The 6144-nt window shown below is 41.9% G+C and overlaps 1 pseudogene; it reads left to right on the forward strand.

Moving 5' to 3' along the window:
* Nucleotides 1–1748: 1748 nt before the first annotated feature.
* Nucleotides 1749–2783, forward strand: LOC147566924 (dirigent protein 22 pseudogene; annotated as a pseudogene).
* The last annotated feature ends 3361 nt before the right edge of the window (nucleotides 2784–6144 follow it).

The raw sequence follows: 6144 nt of genomic DNA on the forward strand, positions 1-6144 counted from the left end.
ATGGCATCCCCTTCAATAATCACGTTTGTCATATTCAATTGTCTGGTTGTCTGAACAGGCAAAAGGGCAACCTTTGCTTCAGTTTCTATAGCACTACTAACTCTATAATGATCAGTGATAGCTAGTATGCATACTCCCCTCGAGTTTCTAGCTACAACGGCATATGCTCCTTTTTCATTCTTGCAGGCTCCATCTATGTTTAGCTTTATTGTATCACCTGTAGGTGGTTCCCATCTATTTTGGAAATCCATCAGTGTCTTGTCTTGTGCTCCTCTATTATCATTCACATCGAGTTGCATATGAAATTCGGTAAACAACTTAACAGCTTCATTAATGGTGTCCATACAATCAGGAGGTATACTATCAAAAATCACCCTGTTACGAGTCTTCCACAGAGTCCATAAAATATAAAAACTCATTTTAACGTGTTCGTTTCCACCATCTTCCATGAACCATTCCTTGAGAATTTCCTTTAAAGTTTTGTTATCCGTGAATCGTAAACCAAGAGGTGAGCGAAACCATACTTCCTTAGCAGATTGACATTCTTTAAATAAATGATTGATATTTTCCTCCAAAGTGTTACACATAGGGCATAATCTTGATTCCACAACATTAAATCGTAAAGATTTAATTTGTGTTGGAATGGCATCGTTTAGGAGCCTCCATATAAACATCACAACTCTTGGCATTGCGTCACTTTGTTGCCAAAGCTTCATCCAAGGAAAATCTTCTACTTCCTCACGATTAGATCTAGAGGTGGAAGGCATACATGTCAATATCGATTTGTATAAAGACTTTGAAGTAAAATTACTTCTCTCCGTGTGTATCCAAATCTGCCTGTCTTCCATACCCGAGTTTCCCAGAGGTATTTTTAGTTCCTAACTCTATCAAGCCTTGGCTAGTTGGCCATTATGGTGCTCCTCAATATTTGGGGCTCAACCAATCACATTTCATTCTTTAGATCTGGATGGGTTTCGGGTATACATAAATTTTGTTTTTCTTTCGGTATAAAGATTTTTTTCGTTCTTACTTTTCCTTGTCCATTATCACATACAATAAGTCTTGTCAGTTCACTCAACATAATAAAAATGTTTTTATAGAAAAAAAATCTATAAGAGTATGAGAGCCTTTCTTTCCTGAATATATTCCAATGACTAGTTTTGGGTCTGAAAATATTTTAAACTTTAGGTTATATTTGTATCACATGATGATTTTATGTCTTGTCCGTTGACATAACGTCAAATACATTTTAATAGAAGAAAGCCATGTGGGCTTTTGTTTTGCAGAATATATCTCAATTTCCACGGAAATAATCTAGCTGGTTCAATATCATTTACTCATTTAAAAAAAAATTGTTTCAACCTTCCAGTTTTTATTAGAATTAAAATTTTTTTGCAACAAAATATCACCAGTTAAGCGAAAAAAAAAAAAGCAACTTTGTGGATATTTATTTATCCATTATTTTTTAGTTTAAAGTTAATTATAAGCAACACAAACAGAATTGGTTATATTTTTTTTTATGAACTTACAGAATTGGTTATATGGTTATAAGATGTGGGGACCAAAAGCCTCACACCACCAACATGAGTACATGACCCATTAGCTCAGTGACTCAGTCCCATTTTTTCTTTATAAAGTTAAAGAGGTCTGATGGGTGGGATGGGTTCAGTAATAATTCCTTTACCCACCAAACCCTAAAAAAGAATTCCTAAAGAAACAAGAAAATAAAGTTCTTTTATTTTCTTTTTCTCTATATAATATACAATCACTGTACTGTTCTCAGTTTTACCACTAAGAAACCCAACTAGTTGGTGATACAGTGATACCCATAGTTCAATTATTCCACCATTAATGGCTTCTCTTATTCTTACTTCTTCTTCCATCACTCACCTTTTCTTCTTCACTTTCATCACCACCTTATTCTTTACTAGTCACAGCGAAAAATTCGCAGAAGAATTCTACTCAGAGAGCTTAGAAGTGAGTAAACCAGAAAAGGTAACTACTCTACACTTCTACTTCCATGACATTGTGGGTGGAAAAAATCCATCAGCTAAACAAATAGCAGGACCTGCCCCTAGTAAATCAGGAACTGCAAGCTCCTTTTTCGGGATGACAGTGATAATCGATGATCCGCTAACAATAGGGCCGGAACTCACTTCGAAACTGGTGGGAAGGGCTCAAGGGATATATGCAGTTGCATCACAAGAGGAATTAGGTTTACTAATGACACTGAACTTTGTTTTTGTGGAAGGGAAGTATAATGGAAGTACATTGAGTGTTTTGGGAAGGAATCCAGTTATGAATAAAGTAAGAGAGATGCCAATTGTTGGTGGAAGTGGGCTTTTTAGATATGCCCGTGGGTATGCTCTTGCTAAAACTGTTTGGGCTCATAATAATGGTGATGCTCTTGTGGAATATAATGTCTCTCTAATTCACTACTAGATCTAATAAAGTTATAAAGTTATGAGGTCTGAAAGAATAGGCTGACCACAGTCTGAAAGCTGATGTACATGGTTGGCCGAGAATGGCCAAACATCTTCCCTCTAATACATTGATCAATTTGGACTGACCACATCGGCTTTCAGAGTTAGTCAGCCAACATTTCGGGTCAAGCATCATACATATTTAAGATCATAATATGTGTATGTTTTTTTTCCTAGCTAGTTTAATTTATGTTTTTTCGTGTTGGGTGGTCTGTGTGTTGCTGGAATTGTTCGACAAATGTATTTATAGATATTCTTCGTTAGATATAATGAGCCTGATAGTTGGCTATTGTTCTTTTACGTTCATCGTGATTTTTGTTCTTCCTTTTGTTTCCATGATCCAACTTCCACATCATATCACGTCACGTATTCACAAGACTCTAGTTCTTTTCTTCGAGAATGGAAAAATATATTGCAAAAGGGGTGCTAAGAAAGCAACCTAAAGATTAAAGAGAAAGACAAGAAGGGGAGAAAGACAACCTGACCCACTAGCAAGAAAGCAAAAGAAGTTGACTACCTACTAGCTATAACATCCAAGTAAAAACTGAAATCCTATAACCTGTGGTTTTTTTTGAAATACTGATTGAATTTAGAAGAAAAAACGGTTAGATAAGAACAAGACGAACAAAGCGAAAAAAACGGGGGACTGAAAGGGCCACTCCACCGTTAGAAACAAACTGCGACGGCGAGACCCAAAAGACACCCACCCCTAATGGCCCAATCAATAGGGGTGTCAAAAATTACCAACTAAAACTGTCGCCGAGAACTCTCAGCACCCAAGACGAAATATTCGCTAACCTACGGACCAAGCGTGAACGCCATCCCTGCCTCCCAAGTGAAGGCCCAACAAGAAAATACTACAGTTACTAACTAAAACAAGAAGAAACCAACTAAAACCCCAGCAAGCCTGAGCGAAAGCCCACCATCGCCCCCTATACACAAAAAGGACTAAAGCCCACCATCCCCCACCTTGGGCCCTTCCTTGCTAATGAAAGCCTTCATTCCTTGTCTTTCTGGTCTTCCCCATCATCTCTGCTCTTCCTTTCCTTCTTGATTTCCTCCTTCTGAGTAGACCGCATCGGATTATTTCTCCTTGGAGTAGATAAATTCCATTCCAGCAGCCTGAGTTCTCTCGTTTGACCAGCAAACCTCTTCTTTTTAATGCGGGCTCTCATGGCATCCAAAGACGAACCGAACTCCGTAACTTGCTCCTGATGGTGAGGTAAAGATGTCAGGAATTAAATAGGCCTTGCAAGGATGGACTCTTCCTGGTCCATTTGTACTGCCTCTTTACCTTTCGAAGTCGAGCTCTGAAAAGGCCCCACTGACCATCCCAAGGCCTTCATCTTTTCTCCCAGGTTGTCCTTCCCGGACCCCGATACCTCCTCCCTGCTTACCTTACCCCGAGTTGGTGTTTCTAACGACAGCTCACTGGATACTTGAGGGATAAGGGTGCCTTTAGCCGCGATGCTCAAACATCTCTTGTCCACTGCCCTTTTGAAGTCCTGTGCTTTGTGAAAAGCCTTCTTTAGGCACTCCTGCCCAACGTTAGATTTCTCCCACCTAACTGACATGTCTATGAGGACCTTAACCGCCGATAGGACCTCCTCCGGCTGTGGTGTTGTTTTGACTGAGTTGCGGTTATCATTCTCTGGAACCAACTCATCCCCTGTAATCTCCTTCCCTTTTCCTGATAGTACAACAAGCCCTGCCTCTGTATCTGACTTACCTTGGTCTAACTGAAACTCCTTTGCCTGTATAGTTGTTCCTCCCTCCGGTACCCTGAGTCTGTTGATGATGTCTTTCTTTCTGCTGACTAATCCTACCGATAGATCACCACTAGGGCTTGAGTTCAAGCTACTGTTCGAGAGAGGTCTAGTGGTCCTACGCAAGATCGGGTACGAGCTCCTAGGTAATCGTACTGGAACTCTTACAGGAGGAAACAACTCCTGCCACACTTTTGACTTAGTGTCCGGGAGGGATTCCACTTCCGCATAGATATTGAAAGAGACCACATCAATGGCTAATTCCTGGTTTACTGGAATTGCCTTGCCTTTCTCACATAGAACTGTAATCGACGCATACCATAAGTTATTCAACTTAGCTGTGTCTACGTGGATGGCCAAGATCGTCTCGACCCCTTCTACCAAGACTGCAAAGATTTGTTCCGACCATAAGTGAAAAGGCAGTCCGAAAAATTTTACAGCAAAATGCTATCTCTTTGGATCAAAGCGTTGCATATGGGCTCCCAACTTCGGACGGACAAGGTTGCATCTGCTTCATCGATCATAATAGCTTCTAGTTCACGTAGGTGTGCCGTGTTAAGAGGGGTTCTCAGAATCGCTTCCCCCAGTCTAAACGGCAAGATATCAAACTCCGATGAACCCAGGACGCTGTGTATTACCCTTCTTAATCCCGTCCAGTCGTCGACCAACGGGTTTAGCTCTAGAACGAGAGTACCTACCTATGAAATCCCTCCGTTACCGACAACGGCCATGGTTGAAGTTTTACTGAAAGGAAGAAGTGGGACCGGAGAAGAGTAAGAGAGAGTATGGGATTGAGACAGTGATAATGGGTTAAATCCATTCTCTGGGATACGAAACGAGGGGTCGGGCGGCGAGTTGACAACCAGACCCTCGTTCTTTGCATGTATGCGTTGAGCTTTGGATTTCGTGAAGCCGTCCCATCGCGAGGCTCCTGCCATACCTTTTCCCGCCCACCTCATCTTAGTTGACATGACGTCACCCAATCGGTTTGCCAAACCGTACCCATCCTCCTTTGTCCTAGCCACCGGAACCCTAATGGACTAGTTGCCGATGAAATCGACTCCCACCCTCTGCACCCATATGTGCTCTCCTCGCGCGTTCATCATGGTCTCCCAAACCCAAATGTTTGATCCTTCCCTGAGTGAACCCCATATCTTAACTTGCTTTGGTCGTCGTCGGTCAGAAGACACCTCGATCAGAAGCCTGCCCCAACTCTTCACCCCTTCTACGTGAATGGCTATAGCCTAGGATTTCTCCTTCCCTAGCTCCAAAATGCCCGTTCTACCAAACGCAAGCTCCAAAACCCCGTGTTTCTTCCCTGCCAGGATTAAGCGTCTTACCACCGACCACCTCTTCCCGATGAGGTCGTCATTTTGTGGGCAACACGACCTAGTATTACTCCCTGATTTCCTTCTCCATCTCTATCCCCTCCCCGTTCTGCCGACCCGCCCGTTCGATCTGCAATCTCTGGTTAAATGCTTCAAAAATTCTACGCCGAAAAAGATACCGGTGTCATAGCACTAAGTATTTCCTTCACATAACCTTTTTGCGATGGCAGAATGCAACTCCAACTGAAGATGATGGATGTAAGGTTAGTAAGTTCATGTCTATGAGAGAATGAAGTGACTTAGTTACTTTAGAGACTGTTTTGCAAACAAACAAAGTTAATCAGGGACTGATGATGCATAAAATGTCCAGACGTTGACTAACGTCTGGAGAGTCAAAGATCAGACCAGAAGTCTCTTGGAACAGCTCGGCTTAAGGAAGTAGGACAACTAAAATCCCTGATGGTCCACCACACATTCCCCTAATTGAGAGGTCGGCTAGAAGAAACCAGCTCTGCACAAAACGCCCCCGGTATGGACAGATCAGCCCTGGGATCTCTAGAGGAATCA

Source organism: Eschscholzia californica, unplaced genomic scaffold, assembly GCF_041429995.1.
Source record: "Eschscholzia californica isolate CP2 unplaced genomic scaffold, dmEscCali1.0.p SCAF_1, whole genome shotgun sequence".
NCBI lineage: Eukaryota > Viridiplantae > Streptophyta > Magnoliopsida > Ranunculales > Papaveraceae > Eschscholzia > Eschscholzia californica.